At 40.2% G+C, this 17,228-nt stretch overlaps 1 protein-coding gene across 2 annotated transcripts in view; it reads right to left on the bottom strand.

The window, feature by feature from the left end:
* ZFAND3 (zinc finger AN1-type containing 3) overlaps positions 1–17,228 on the bottom strand; it is a 336,409-nt gene that overhangs the window by 317,778 nt on the left and 1,403 nt on the right. The gene's annotated exons all lie outside the window — the stretch shown is intronic.

Here is a 17,228-nt window from a genome sequence, read left to right as displayed (position 1 = left end):
AACATCAAGTTGCCGTAATATTTATGACACTATTTAAATTGTATCAATATAATTTTAAACAAACTTAAAGTGTATTTTTGTATATATTTAGCATATTGGTATACACGCTGTTCTCTATATATGTTGTTCTTTAATAAGAGCCTATCGGCCGGGCGTGATGGCTCACGCCTGTAATCCCAGCACTTTGGGAGGCTGAGGTGGGCGGATCAACTGAGGTCGGGAGTTCGAGACCAGCCTGACAACATGGAGAAACCCTGTCTCTATTAAAAATACAAAAAAGTTAGCCGGGTGTGGTGGCGCATGCCTGTAATCCCAGCTGCTTGGGAGGCTGACGCAGGAGAATCGCTTCAACCTGGGAGGCAGAGGTTGCAGTGAGCCAAGATTGCACCATTGCACTCCAGCCTGGGCAACAAGAGCGAAATTCTATCTCAAAAAAAAAAAAGGACTATCTATACATTAAAAGGACCCATTGTCTTTGATTACACAGTTCCAATGCTGAAATGCTTAAAATTCCCTAAAATAACAACAGAGCAGTTACATATAGCAAAATACACTGAAGAATGTTTACAGAAAATCACACACAGCAAAATAAGATTTTTAGAATATCTGAAAAATACTACTCGACCTTAATCCTCACACTGTCTCCTCTAATAATTCCAATATGTCCTTTCTTCTTGTGTCATATTGACACATACAGCACATGTCATGAATAAAATAGCATAAACCAGTATCAGCCAAGAAGTCTGTCCCCTCATCTTACCTCATACTTCACCTAATTTTTCCTATATATATACTGAGCTTTTCTTAAGAAATATATTTCATTATCTCCCACATGAACGCCTTCTTTCTATGACATCCCAACCTATACGGGGGAGGGGGAGAGACATGGAATCTGAGTATTAGTATCTTTTCAGCAACACAGATGCACTTCAAAAAGACATAACATACAATTGGAAAGACTTCAGAAAAGACATCTAAATATTTATAGGAATCAAAGTCCAGACTAAATAAAAGGGACTTCTTCCTAGAAAAACAAAAGCTGAGAGAGATGGTTAGGTCTATAAAATTAAGTCAAATATCAAGACAAATGAGGTGAACGCAATCTTGTCTGCCAGAACCTAGAAGACTAAGAAGTTGAAGTTCAAGAGTTTTTTTAAAAACTACCCTAAAAACATATATATTATTGGAAGTGTTAATAGAAGTGAAAATATAGATTCAAGAGAAGTTTCAATTCATGATGGTTAGATTCATGAATGATTAATGAAAGATGTTCATTTCTGGTACACATAGGATGTAATTACAACAATTTTTCACAAAACATACCCTGGTACCATGCTGGGCCAGAATACTGCTGAGAGGCACAAACATGACTTTAAAAGCATTACTCAAGTTCTTCTAGGACCTTCAAGGAGCAGAGATGTCTCAATTATCATCTTAACTTGACCATTCTTTGCAGCATGATAAAAGCATTACTCAAGTTCTTCTAGGACCTTCAAGGAGCAGAGATGTCTCAATTATCATCTTAACTTGACCATTCTTTGCAGCATGACCCTACTGCCATTTCTTCATTGAAATATCACCTCCTTTGGTTTCACTAACCTTATACTCACCTGATTTATCTCCTATCTCAGTGTATCCAACTCCTTTCCAAACTCATCTTTTTCTACCTGTGTTCCTCAGGGTTCCATCCTTAGTTATCTTTTCACTCTATACCACTGGGTCTCAAAAGGAAAGTGACACTTTTTCAAGAGATGAAAGAAAAAAGGTCAAGGATGAACTATCCAAACCTTATCGTGGACCCACTAAACTGGGGCTAGGGAAAGCATGAGTAATGTGTTTTTTAGAAAAGACTCCCAAAGTGATTCTGACAACTCCATTTCTATCCCACAGAGAATCACTGATCTAACAATACTTCTTATGTGACTCTACCTGCTCCCTTGGCTTCAGCTATGACAATACACACTCATGTCACCCTAAATGATAAAGCCCTAGCTCATCCTCTCTCCTAATTCAGACACCTAAGGCATTTTCACACTTAGATTGTCCATAAGCCCTAAAATTCAACATATTTCATGCTACTTTTGTAGCATAATAACACTCATCAAGAAGGAACTAGATAAACTGATTACATAAAATCTGGTACATGCACCTAACTGGAATACTGTTCTGCCATTTATTATACAGGATGCTAGAAATGTATATGCTCATTTGGAAAGAATTCCAAGATACGTTAACTGAAAAAACCGAGGTGGTTCCGGAATAGTGTGTCGTATGCTATTTGTGTTAAAAAAAAAAAAGAACAAATGCAGTACATGCATAGGAAACATACTCAAAAGAACATAACCATGACTAAGTGGGACTAAGGCTATGGTCTCCCATTAAGGGACTAAAACTAGGAGGGAGACATCCTTTTCATAATATACCCATTTGTGTGTTTAAATTTTTTACCACACAAATACACTCATTTTCTAATTTTTTTAAAAAAGGATTTAAGATAATACAAAACCATACAGTACATGTACATGCTATCTAAAAAAGGACTCACCCAGAATACATTAAAAAAAAAAAAAAAAAAACTCTTACAGGCCAGGCATGGTGGCTCACGCCTGTAATCCCAGCACTTTGGGAGGCTGGGGCAGGAGGATCACTGGAGCCCAGGAGTTCAAGACCAGCCTGGGCAACATGGTGAAACCCTGTCTCTACAAAAAACTTAAGTTAGCTGAGTGTGGTGGCACACACCTGGGGTCCCAGCTACATGGGAGGCTGAGGCAGGAAGATCACTTGAGCCCATAGGCTGAGGCTGCAATAAGCCATGACTCTGTCACTGCACCCCAGCCTGGGAGAGAGTGGTGAGACTCTATCTCCAACAACAAAACAAAAACCTCTTACAAATGAATGAGAAAAAAGCAGATGACCTAATAGAAACTTAAGCAAAATGCTTAAACAGGCACCTCACAACAAAGTTTAGCCAAATGGCCAATGAAAAAAGATGCTCTATTTTGTTAGTCATCAGAGAAATATAAATTAAAAGAAAAATGCAATAACTTTATACATCCAAAATGAAAGTGACCATCAACAGCAAGTATTGACAAAATGTGGACTAACCAGAACTCTCATATACTGGTGGTATGAATGTAAACTGATATAATCATTTTTGAAAACTGGTAGTATCTAGTTTTTTTTTTTGAAACATACATGCATACACACATATATCATAATGATATATGCATATAATATGAGCATATATCATTATATATGCATAATGATATATGCATATGTATCATATAGTGTCAGCATTCAACACCACCAAATGCTGACAAGGATATGGAGCAACAGGAACTCTCATTCACTGCTGATAGGAATGCAAAATGGCACAATCATTTGTTAGAGTTTCGCAGTTTCTTACAAAACTAAACATACTCTTATCATATGATCCAGCAGTTGTGTTCCTTGGTATGTAACCAAATGAGTTGAAAACTTATGTCCACACAAAAACCTGCACACAGATGTTCCTAGCAGCCTTATTCATAATTGCCAAAACTTGGAAGCAATCAAGATGTCTTCCAGTAGGTAAGTGGATAAACTGTAGTATAATTCAGACACTGGAATATTATTCAGCACTAAAAATGAGCTAGCAAGCCATGAAAAGACATGGAAGGAACTTAAATGCTTATTACTATATAAAAGAAGTCAATCTGAAAAGGCTACATACTGTATGATTCCAACAATATGAAATTTTGGAAAAGCCAAAATTAGGGAGACAATGAAAAGTTGTTGCCAAAGGTTGAAGAGAAGGGAGAGATGAACAGGCAGAGCAGAGAGGGTTTTTACGGCAGTGAAATATTCTATATGACATTATAATGGTGGATTCATTACACATTGTCAAAATCCACTGAATATACCACCACCAAGAGTGAATCCCACTGCAAACTATGGGCTTTGAGTGATAATGATGTGTCACTGTAGGTTCATCAATTCTATAAAATGTTCCACACTAATGTGAGATGTCGATAGTAGGGGAGGCTGTGTGTGTAGACAGTTAAAGGGTATATGGGAACTCTCTCTTTTTACCTTCTAGTAAATTTTGTTGTAAACCTGAAACTCCCTTTCAAAAATGAAGTCTTTTTTTTTTTTTTGAGACAGAGTGTCACTCTGTCGCCCAGGCTGGAAGTGCAGTGGCGCGATCTTGGCTCACTGCAGCCTCCACCTCCCAGGTTCAAGTGATTCTCCTGCCTCAGCCTCCCGGGTAGCTGGGACTACAGACGCTCGCCACCACGCCCAGCTAATTTTTGTATTTTTTAGTAGAGACGAGGTTTCACTATGTTGGCCAGGCTAGTCTCTAACTCCTGACCTCAAGTGATCTGCCGGCCTCGGCCTCCCAAAGTACTGGGATGACAGGTGTGAGCCACCGCGCCCGGCCATGAAGTCTATTTTTTTTAATCTACCAAAGTACACACTTGAAATGTTTGCAGTAAACTAAGTCATACTTCAATTAAAAAGTAGAAAAACATCTAAGAAGAAAAAAATTGTAAGTAATCTGTGATGGTACAAGTTGGGATAGCGATTACCCCTGAGAGAGGAAGGGAGCAGTTACTGGAAGAGGACAGGAAGAGGGATTCTTGGGGGCCGGAAATGCTATTTCTTGTTAGCTATTTCTGGTTACACAGGCATATTCACTTTGTGAAAATTCATTTAGCTATACACTGAAGATTCATGTATTTTTCATTATTTATATTTCAATAAAAAATTCACATAAAAAAAGATACAATGGTAGCATGCCTGTAGTCACAGCTACTTGGGAGGCTGAGGTGGACTGCTTGAGCCCAGGAGTTCTGGGCAGTACTGCATTATGCTGATCAGGTGTCCACACTAAATTCAGCATCAATATGGTGACCTGCCATGAACAAAGGACCATCAGGTTACCAAAGGAGGAGTGAACTGGCCCAGGTTAGAAATGGAGCAGGTCAAAACTCCTGTGCTCATCAGTAGTGATCACGCCCGTCCCAATGTTTTGGGAGGCCAAGACGGGAGGATCACTTGAGGCCAGAGGTTCAAAACCAGCTTGAGAAACAGAGACAGACCCCCATCTCTACAAAAAAAAAAAAAAAAAAAACTTTAAAATTTGGCAGGTGTGGTGGCATGCACCTGTAGTCCTAGCTACTTCAGAGGCTCAGGCAGAAGGATCACTTAAGCCCAGGAGTTCGAGGCTACAGTGAACTATGATCCTGTCACTGCACTCTAGCCTCCTGGGCAACAGAGCGAGACCCTGTCAAGGAGAGAGGGGAGAGGGGGAGGGAAGGGAAGAGAAAAGCAAAGCAAAGCAAGAAACTGTCTTAAGCTGTCTATAATTCACCAGAAAGTAAACTTAACCTGTCTAAAACTAATCATCTCTCTCACCACCCATTACCATCTTCTAGTACAAATTCACTGAATCACTTCAACTTAAGAACTTCCAAAGCATAAACTTTTTCCTACTGTACAAAACAATGCATACCACTGACAGAGGGCACTACTAGTTGCTTCTCCAATTTCACTTTGGATTTAGGAATAGATGAATTCACAAATGACCTTTCATATCTAGAGTTTGTAAGTGAAAGAACTTCTACACCCACCGCAAGTGACCTGACATCATCTTCCATCCTGCAGTCCATGTCAGACCCTGCTGCCTCTCTTCTCCTTTACCACCACTCCCCGCCATCCAATCTGTCGCTGCTCTTAAACTTAAGACCCCTCTTCATTCCCCACTGCCAGCCTACAATTATTTTCAGCCCCCTACTGCTGCCTTCTCCCAGGGTTACTTTATCTAGGGTCCACAGGCTCCCATGGTCCATAGGCTAACCGGTTTCCTTTGTAATTACAAGTGTTTTGTTTTATGCATTATTCTCAGAAGGGGTCCACAGACTTCACCAGATTGCCAAAGGGATCCATGGTCCAAAAAGGTTTAATTGCTCTAACTGGTCTCTCTGCCTATACACTCCAATGCATCCTCCACATTAACTTTTTTGAAACATATTATAAATATCATCTGTTATCCATGCTTAAAATCTTTAAATGCTTCCCAGTTGCTTCCTGATCCTTAAGTTCAACAGTGCAGCAATGAAGTATCTTCATAACTGGCCCCTGCTCATCTCCCCAGGTTTGTCTTGCCTCCTGCCATACACTGCAGCTAACATATTGAGTTGTGTTTGCACCTCTCTTAATTCAGCACACTTTCCCATTCCTCTGTGCCTCTCTGTACATGCTGTTCCCTCTGCCCAGAAATCCCCTCCTTACCATCTTCATGTGGTTAACTTCTGCTCGTCTTTCATATCTAGCTCAAACCTAACTCATGAGAAGCTCTCCTGGCCGCCCTCAGTTCCCATCTAGGTAAGCTGCCCATTAGAGTTCTCACAATACTCAGTGATCTCCCAGAGCACTTCTCGAACACTGTTTTGTCAGTTTATTGATCCATCTCCCCTTCTAGACTGTGAGCTTTCTCAGGGCAGAAGCCAGACCAAGGTATCTCTTGCCTAGCATAGCTCAAGACACACAATAGAGTGCTTAACACTTGCTGGAAAAAGGACTGGCTCTGGAAAATGGCCAAAGGGGCCAAAAGCTGGTCAGAAACTTCACCAATTAATAAGGTGGCATCAGTCTGGAGATCACTATAAATGCAAATTGCCCATATGAGGTAAGATAGTTCTGTATTTACTAATCTGCCATCAGTGCTCCTTCTTTCAAGTTGGGAAGCTGGCCTTTAATAAATGTAATTACCATGACCAGGCTCTGTGGCAAGGGCTTGAGAGGCATCAGAGCTCATTAAATCTCAAAGCCAACTCTAAGATACTATTTTTTTAAAGATAAAGAGACACAGAGGTAAACTCACGTCTTTGATTCCAATCCAGATCTTTGATTCCAAAACCCATGCCTAGCCACTTGGTTCAGCTGGTTTTCTGGAGATAAGAGATCAGTATGCCCTTCATCTTCGGAGTTTTGGAGGAGTTTGGGATAGATGAGAAAGGGGGCCCTTCGTCAGCCTCTCAGCAAATAAGAAAAGGTCCCATTCCCCAGGAAATACTACTGTTAAATTCTTTAAGATCTAATGTAACTTCCCCATATGTACTCACTGTAAAATCTTTTAAAAAAGAAGGGCTTGTGTGAGTTGTTTTTCTAAGAAGAGCAAGTTAAACAGACGATGGGCAAGACTGTTGAATTTCCCACCAGGCATGGGGGAAAGAGGAGAGAAGAAAAATCAATCCCAAGGAATAGAATTAACAGGTTGTGGCAATACCAATAAAAGAAAGGTAGGTTGAGTCTCCATGGCCTGCTGCAAAGAGAAACCATGAAGCATTTTTCTTTAACTGGCTAAGAAGGTATCTATGGTCTTAGCAGAAGAGCCCGTGGGTTTCTAAAATGATGGAACACCAATTTTGCTGAAAGCTGCTGCTATTTCCACTAAACTTTAGTTTGGAATCTGTATCTCAGCTGTCATCCTGTGATCATTAGCACTTTCCTGTAAGGTCCCAGGGGACTCACATACCACACTTCAAGAAAAGACAGAACATCTCATTAGCCCTAACCACCACCTTTTCACATTAATTACTCTAGCCTTACAGATGAGACCACCTCTCACAGTTTGACTAAACGATGGTGGCCACAAAACAACTTCATTCCCAATTATAATCCCACCATTCTACTTTCCTCTGTGTGTCCCCATCCTCATCCCCCTTGCCCCAGTCTTCCCCTTTGACCACCTTCTGTGTCCTTTCCCTTCCAACTCACCTCCAAATTACACAGATCTCTGTCCAATGACTTTTCTGCACCGCAACTTTAAACACAAAACCAACAGTCTACTCTTCCTGTCCCTAACTCCAACCAAAAACACACACAATGTAAAAATCTAATTTATTTAGAATGAAAACTATTTAGGTAAATTTGGTGGCTTTCAACTATCATATTAGAATATATAATCCTAGAAAGTTTAAAACCAAGGGTAAGAAAATGCAGTTTGTAGGGACATACACTTCCACAGATCAGGATTTTTGAGATCCCCTAAAGAGATCCTACTATACAAGAGTGCAGTACTCCACACATTTTCACTCAAGATTTTATCTGTCAGTTGCAAAGACTTTTTCATTTAAGTCAAAGCAACTGTTCCTTAATAGATCCTGCTCAATATTCCCTGAAGAAGATCATCAGCCTTACAAATAAAATGCACAGTTTTAAGCACATATTGGAAGTGCTACAGCATGGGTGAGGTTGGGGGAACAGGGTGAGCTAGTTAACAGTGACTGATCCACAGAAACAGGGAACTCAGGCCTCAGAGACTACATGAACATGTCCTCCCAAATCAATAAAAAAAATTAAAAGTTTCTACATGCAAGTATTTTTGTGGGTCAATATACAAAAACACTCCTCCATTTATTTTATTTTATTTCATTTCATTTTTCGAGCCGGAGTCTCACGCTATTGCCCAGGCTGCAGTGCAGTAGTGCAATCTTGGCTCACTGCAACCTCCACCTCCTGATTCAAGTGATTCGCCTGCTTCAGCTTCCCGAGTAGCTGGGATTACAGGCGCAGGCCATTAAGCCCAGCTAATTTCTGTATTTTCAGTAGAGATGGGGTTTTACCATGTTGTCCAGGCTGGTCTCGAACTCCTGACCTCAGGTGATCTGCCCACCTCAGCCACCCAAAGTGCTGGGATTACAGGCATGAGCCACCAAGTCTGGCATCCTCCACTTTTTTTTTTTTTTAAAGCAACAAAGCCTCATTATGTTACCCAGGCTGGAGTGCAGTGGCTCTTTACAGGCTCAAACCCACTGCTGATGAGTCCACAGAACAGTTCTCCACTTGGTAAGAGAATACCTTTAAGTTATATTAAAAGGAAAAGGCAAACTAAACTGCATGCAGTAAAGTTAAACAATGTAAAAATTTTGTATGTACAAGCAAAGTTTCACACACGAACACATAAGGACTTGAAAAACCTGGTTTTTTTAGATTTCAGCAGCAACTGAAGAAAAAGAATAATACCATCCAGGCTGGGCATAGTGGCTTACGCCTGTAATCCCAGCACTTTGGGAGGCCGAGGCGGGCGGATCACGAGGTAAGGAGATTGAGACCATCCTGGCTAACACGGTGAAACCCCGTCTCTACTAAAAATACAAAAAATTAGCCGGGTGTGGTGGCGGGCACCTGTAGTCCCAGCTACTCGGGAGGCTGAGGCAGAAGAAATCGGCTTGAATCCGGGAGGCAGAGGTTGCAGTGAGCCAAGATGGTGCCACTGCACTCCAGCCTGGGCGACACAGCGAGACTCCGTCTCAAAAAAAAAAAAAGAAAAGAAAATAATACCATCCATGCCTCCTTAGGCACAGAAACCAAGAAATCATAAATCCAAAAGCAACTCACATTGAAATCACCATACCTTCTCCTACCTCTGGTTTATTTTTTATTATTTATTGCTAGTTAATACTCTTATGACTAGTTTAAGAATAACTATACTACTCAATGTACTTTATGTGTCTCATCGTAAATCTTTTCAGGAGACGATTTTGCCAGTACATTTTTCTGCCGAAAGCATCCTAGAAAGGGCTGCCATTAGAAAATTATGATCTGAAATAGATAAAAGCTTTCAAAGCACAGAATTGACAGCAAAGCCCACCACCCACTCTGTGTTCCTCAACTTCCTGCCTCCACTCTTCCAGTTAGGTACCATAAGCCACAGAAATTTTTTTTTACTTTCTTGTAAAAAATAAATGAATAAAACCAAGTGCCTGGACAAAGAAGCTGACTACAGGAAGAGTGTTTGTGATATTCTTGAATGGTCAGAATGTTTCTCCTTCCAGGAAGTGTGGCTGTGAGTGTGATTATTTTATGCAACTGCACTTCAACTTATCAGTGTGTAAGAGTCCAAGAAGCAGATACATCAACAGCTGTTCCTCCACACCACTCTACTTCAGCAGAAATAAATGAGAAAAGACACTCCCAAAAAGGTCCTAAGTACATCACCAACCTCACTCTGCCAGGTAATGACTAAAGTATCAATAAAGCTAACTAGAGCTTATCCACAACCTGGAAACAAAATGCTCTGGTGTGGCTTGGCCCTCCTCTTCCATCCAAGGCCAGAGCGGTAGCAAGTGGCATCAATGACCTCTCCCAGGACATTCTTCTGCCCTAATAAACTCGAACTTGCCTACGATATGGGACATCTGGTACAGCTAAATGAACAGATGTAGTTAGCTAGTACATCATCCCTCCTTGAGTTAATAGCTGTAGCCAAAACTTCAGGTGCCCGGCACTGTTGCAGCTCTGTCCCTCAGCCTCATGGATGACATGCATTTTCATTCACTTATTTCTATTAGCCTGGGTGCATCACAGATCAGTTTGGTTTTGTCCATTACTGCTGGAAATTCCAATATACCCCACCTTTCTCTATATATGGTAACCTGAATTTACCAGAAAATCCAATGCACTTATCCCTAATCACATATAAAAAGCTGCCATGAGATTTACATTTGTGAAAACAAATATTTTTCCTCCACAAAAGTCATAAAAGCTAACTAGAGCCTATCTACAACCTATCATCTTTCAAAAAGGTGAGTAGCTTCAAAAATTCTTTGAACCAAAAAGAAACTGATTGTTAGACCAATACCTCCCTGTGCAAGCCGCTGAGGTTGCCAGTTTAACAGTGCTAAAAGAGCTAAAATGTCTGACTCAAAAGTAACACTTCAAAAAAGGTTCAAATTACAGACTACATTATAATTCCCATTACTGAAATGTTAATTCCCATTCCTGACCAAAGGAACACATCCCAGTAATCTGGATTAACAATAGCATTGCTTCTCCCAGTGGAAATAAACTATGTTAGGGCTGGAAAGAAATTTAGAGCTAAATTAGCTAAGTCCCTCATGTTCAGAATGTAAGAAAAAAAGGGATCTAGAGAGCCCACAAGAAAACAGGCTTGAAAATTCTGGCTGCCCATCAGTCAACATTCTAGAACAGCACTGTCCAACATAACTTTCTTGAAGGATGAAAATGTTGTATATCTGTGTTCCTCAATAGGGTAATCACTAGTTACTGAGCTAGTGAGTACTTAAAAGTAGCTACTGTGACTGAGAAACTACATTTTTAACTTTAATCTGAATTTAAATTATTACTTACAGCTAATGGCCACCATACTGGGCAGTGCCATTCTAGGATACAGTTTTAGATTCTGATTATTAGACACTTTTTTTTTTTTTTGAGATGGAGTCTCACTCTGTTGCCCAGACTGGAGTACAGTGGCACAATCTCAGCTCACTACAATCTCTGCCTCCTGGATTCAAGCGAATCTACTGCCTCAGCCTCCCAAGTAGCTGAGACTACAGGAGCATGCCACCACCTCAGTTAATTTTTTTATTTTTGGTACAGACGGAGTTTCACCATGTTGTTCAGGCTGGTCTCAAACTCCTGACCTCAAGTGATCCTCCCGCCTTGGCCTCACAAAGTGCTGGGTTTACAGCCGCCAGCCACAGCATCCAGCCAAGACACTGTAAATAAAGTTCCTTAACCTCCTTTTCTGCATATGACACTTACAGGAAATGTCTTATGTTTAAATATCTCACTCAGCAATGTAATCTTGTTACACAGGGACCCAGCCCAGAGCAGGATCGCTGTTCCTCAGAAACCCTAGAAAAATTGAGTAACATCAGTGTCATCCACACAGTTGGAATGAAGGCCCTCTTTTGAAAACCACTCTGACACAAAGTCCCACGAAATCCAAAAACCCAGAATCTGGATGATTTTGTAAGTATTGCATTACAAGTGCTGGGTTAAGACCAATCACTTCCTTCAAGTAGCTTTGCTGAGATATCAACCTTAACCTTTCTTCAAAAACAGAAAAGAATTTTTTTTTTTTTTTTTTTTTTTTTTTTCAAGAGAGGGGACCTTGATAGGCTCTGCTTCCAGCCTCAGCCACAAAGCCATGCAGCCTGCCAGTCCCAGGCCTGGGTGAAAAAGAAAACAACAATATTTAACCTCAATTTTGATCTGTGATTATTGCAGGAATTCAAAATACTACATCACTTTGCATGGACAGAACCTCCCTATGACCTAATAAAAAATCCAAATGATATTAGTTCTCACCCTCTAAGTATTCTGTTCTAAATAAATAATCTTTTATATACTGTTCTTGGTTTCTTTTTAAGGACTTTATTCTTTTCAAAGGCTTCTTAGTTCTCTGATTTTTAGAGCAAGGAAAGGTTAATTTGTGAAAACTAATGTTAATTTTGATACCATTAAGGATTATAAAGAGATTTTTAGTCAAAACTTTTCAGCATGATTTAAAGTTTAGAATTCTCTTCTATTTTGGAATAGTGGGAGACGGTAAATGGAGAAGAGAAGATGATAAAACCAAAAGAGCCAAAACTGGACCTAACTCTAAAAAACTATTGCCTCAAACCAATAGAAAGAAGACTATGTTTCTTTAAATTAAAAAAAAAAATTATTTCCCTGTGTTCCATCACATCAAAGGGACGAATTTCCTATTTTCTGAATCCCCCAAATGTAATCAGGAAAATAGGGCAAGCAGATAAATGAACCAACAGTGAATACTTAATTTAAATCATGTTTTATCTTCAGATGCACACAATACTCAAAGATGCAAAGTAAAACTCCACAAGCAAGCATTTTGTTTTTTAAGAGAATGTTTAAGGGGGTTTTATAATCAAGGGATAAGTAGTGACATCAATGGAACGAACATTCTACTGATTAGTAATTCATACTGTGTTCACATGATCTTGAAAGCCCAGGTTAAGCTGGTTAAAGTGTGGCAACATGTTACAATTGGGAGACTGAGACTGAAGAGGCAAAATGAGTGTGAAGTCCACACACTATGAGGAGCCAAGCACACTAGCTAGATGATCTACACAGTGACAGTAACAAAGTTGATGTTCGACAGCAATTCACTAAGCCTGGGCTCAGAGGGAAAAAATATATACATTGATTCTAAACTAGTCAGTATCTTATGATTGCCAAAAATAAAGTGGAATAAAACAAATCATGTTATGTTTTCAATCAACTTTCTATTAGTACCGATTTCAGAAATGGAATTTATTTTAGGAGATTACCCCTATCCTTATCTCCACCCATCCCTATCTTAAAGTACATCTTTTATCCAGCCAATTTAGTTTGTAGGCAAAATGCTTCAACAGCAATGATTATAAAAATGAAATACTAACAAAATCTATGTCCCTAAAGAAAATGAGCCCATATGATATTTGCTTTGTCATGACTTGTTAGAAGAGCTTCTTTTTTAAAATCAAAACAATGAATAATTTACCTAATAAGCCCCATATTTAACTATTCCATTATTCTCTAAATACCAGACTGAACGTTTATGTCTAGTACGCTTTAAGCTTATTTACAAAATAGTAATTCCCAAGGTTTCCATATGTCATCACGAGATTATCTCCAATTGTAAAAGCAAAATATCAATAGTAATTATGTTTCTGTACTTAAATAGAATTAGAAAACAATTCCATCTTCCATCCTAATTACCCTATTATCCTATAATACACATACTATATTCTTATACTTATTTTTCTTCCTATCTTTTCTGTAATATTCTAGGTCTTCACATTTGTGAAGAATCTACACACCTCAGCACTTTTTAAATGTCTAAATAATTTAAAATACAGCTTCAACTAATACCACTTATATCTGTATAGTTTAAAAGTGTTTTTGTGTATGTGTATATTTCATCTAAAGAAAGTGTACTAATTATTTCATTTCAGATACAACAATTATCAACAAATACGTTCTTTGCCTGAGTACTGAATGCCTAAAATGAGCCAAGAAAATGTTCATATTTCACTTAAAGTTTTAAGTCCATGTCTCCAGGAAAAATTTGTTTTAATCCTAAAAATATGATGTTAATATATACCGGCCAGGCGCGGTGGCTCACGCCGGTAATCCCAGCACTTTGGGAAGCCGAGGCGGGAGGATCACCTGAGGTCGGGAGTTCGAGAAAAGTCTCCCCCGTCTCTACTAAAAATAAAAAATTAGCTGGGTGTGGTGGCACGTGCCTGTAATCCCAGCTACTCGGGAGGCTGGGGCAGGAGAATCACTTGAACCCAGGAGGCAGAGGTTGCGGTGAGCCAAGCTCGCGCCATTGCACTCCAGCCTGAGTAATGAGAGCAAAACTTCCTACCCCCCCCCAAAAAAATACAAAAAAATACATATATAATACAAACAACTTGCAACTTTATTATCAACTGGTTAATATTCAACAATTTCCATGGCAGCAAAGTTTCCCAGTGGAGATGGCCTCTATAAAATAACTTAATTACCTGTACACAATTATACCATACAAGCCAAGAGGGAGAGAACTGGAACCACGTGTTACAAGCACTAACGCATTTGAATTGTACACTCCTCTTGGCATTCTTCTTTAACTGCATTCTCACAAGAGAATGCAGTTAAAGCTCTCCTATTCAACCGAGCCACACTGATTAGTGTCCTGACTGGACAATGCTGGGCAGCAAGTCCTGCAGCCTAAGTCACTGGAAAGAGCAGCAATCCTAAAGGAACTGCCGTTAGTCTGCCGGAGCCAAAACATTCTGCTGAGAGGCTCCTCAGCAAAGGGCTGGGTGTGGGCCCTGGCTAGCTGACTTTAGACCTAGAGCTTCCAAGGAGTGCAAAGCTGCATAAAATTTTTTAAAACATACTCACCTTCATTTTCATGAAGGGAAAAGGCAAAAGATACCTCCTGAATGGCTTTCACTTCTATGTACTTCGCTCTATTCTCCCCAGGCATTACACTGATTCACGCCACCACAGGGCAAATCTGGACTTGGCAACGTTCCACGGAAACACGTATATCACATTCATACAGACACACAGAATCATACCCACACACCCAAGCCATTCTCAAGAACCACCAATAGTCTTTCACATTAAAGATATACATCACTCCCTGATCAAAGTTCTTGAGTAGCTCCTCACTGCACTCAGGATAAAAGTCCAAAGTCCTCAGCATTACAATGCTATGAGGGCCCTGTATCACCAATTCCTCTCAATTCCCCAGCCTTATCTCTAGATTGTGATCACCCTTCACAATCTACCAACAGACCCCCTTATCTCTAGATTGTGATCCCCCTTCACAATCTATGAACAGACCCAACAAACCTGTTCCTCAAATGAGTAGTGCTCTCACTCACATCCCGGCCTTCACCCATGTTAGTCCCACTGCCTGAAAGGAATATTTGTTTCCATACTCTACTTCTACCCTTCCTGTGGGTCTAGGCTAAAGCGTCACTTTCTCCAGGCTACTTTCCTCTACCTCCACCCCAGCTAGGGTAGGTGCCCCTCCCCTAGAGCACCTGTACAACGTATTGCAACTGTCAGTTTACTTCCCTGCGCCCCCTGCCCCAGAGTATGGGGCCAGCACCTCCTTGCCCACCATTATATCACAGGCATTCAAATATCTGTTAAATATATTCTAAGTTTACTCAGTGAACAAAATATAAATGTGGCCCATACAGTAAGGGAAACATGTCCAAAGTCAGTTGTGATACGATGGAAACAAGGCAGCAATGTTGCTATGCTTTGGTATAAAATACAAACTACACAATTGTCTACAGACGTCCTTAGGAAAGGTTAAAACATTGCACCAAAAAGAACACTTTTCACGATAAAAATACTAGTTTTGTGGTCACTACTCCTGCTAGGTAAACTGCAGTTCATAAAAAGTATCAGACTGAAAGTATCTAAAAAGAAGCCCTGGTTGCTTATAGGTCAAGCACAACATTAGTGTAACTTTTCCTGTCTGCTGCCACCAAACTCTCTTGGCATTATCAGAACCCTACCGGCTAAAGGTAAAAGGCTGGCCGGGCGCAGTGGCTCATGCCTGTAATCCCAGCACTTTGGGAGTCCAAGGCAGGCAGATCACCTGAGGTCAGAAGTTTGAGACCACCTTAGCCAACATGGCAAAATCCCGTCTCTCCTAAAAAATACAAAAATTAGCCGGACATAGTGGTGTGCACCTGCAGTCTCAGCTACTTGGGAGGTTGAGGCAGGAGAACTGCTTGAACCCAGGAGGTGCAGGCTGCAGTAAGTCGAGATCACGCCACTGCACTCCAGCCTGGGCAACAGAACAGGGCTCCGACTCAAAAATAAATAAATAAATAAATAAAGGTAAAAGGCTATTCCATTTCCTTAGTTTCTAAGCCTTGATATAAGTCTTTCGATAAAGATTCCATTCATGGTAACAGTCCGAAGGACATAAACGTGTTGCCAGGAAAGAGACGTGATACATCCTGAGCATTAGCTGCCACTGGCAGCGACTTTCTTTAGGACATATGTCTTACAATGAGTTACAATCTGAGGCTTGTGACACAAGATTTTTCCAGGGCAGCAGACTGATATCATAAACATGATGGTACTACGCACTCTAAAGAGCTCACCAGCTCCACCCTACACTCCCTGTGTGAAGCGGCAAATTATCCACCCAAAGCCTCAGTTTCCCCAGCTAATAATGAGATAATGGTTCCTACCTCGCAAGATTCTTGTGGGAATTAGACAGTCCATGAAAGCACTTCACAGGCAAACCAATTATTTTCAAATCAAAATGAAGGGAAGACTAGAAATATTTTCACATTTTTAGGACTTTTTATATGCCACAACTTATTTTTGACTAATGTCCTTCCACAGGGAAATTTTTGAGAAAGGCAGAAAAATGAGAAAATGAAAATCCACTTCTTTGTCATAACCTTGAGATACGACAACTTCCACAGAAGTCTACATTAAGATCCACTTTCTAATCTTTCTCTGCACTCCCAAAATTACTCTTAATTTCTGTTAACCATTCCTACAATATGGGAGATAGCAAAGGGAAAACTACTTCCATACTTCTTCCCAAGATGTCCTCACCAGAAACAACCTTCCTTCCTGCCTCTATGTCTCCAAATATACGGAATCTCTCAAAAAATAAAACTAAAACAAAACGATAAAAGAGAAAAGGGACTCAAATCACAAAAGCCAGCCTTCAAAGTCTCCAGCTTTCTTACTGCAGAACTACAGTCATGTGGTATGATGGAGGCACCTGTTAGGTGGCAATCCATGAAGCTTAAAGTGTTACCAGGAGAATTTAAACAGTAATGGGGGGAGGGAGAGGAGCTGATTTCCCACCTCACATTTTTTTCGCCTTAACACATGATGGCCAAACAATATATGCTACCCACTGTGAACATTTTTATCATTTTTACTTAAATTGA

The sequence above is a fragment of the Pan paniscus genome, chromosome 5 (genome assembly GCF_029289425.2).
Source record: "Pan paniscus chromosome 5, NHGRI_mPanPan1-v2.0_pri, whole genome shotgun sequence".
NCBI classification, from domain to species: Eukaryota; Metazoa; Chordata; class Mammalia; order Primates; family Hominidae; genus Pan; species Pan paniscus.
Note: the sequence above shows the minus strand (reverse complement) of the source record. Positions and strands in the feature narration are given on the sequence as shown.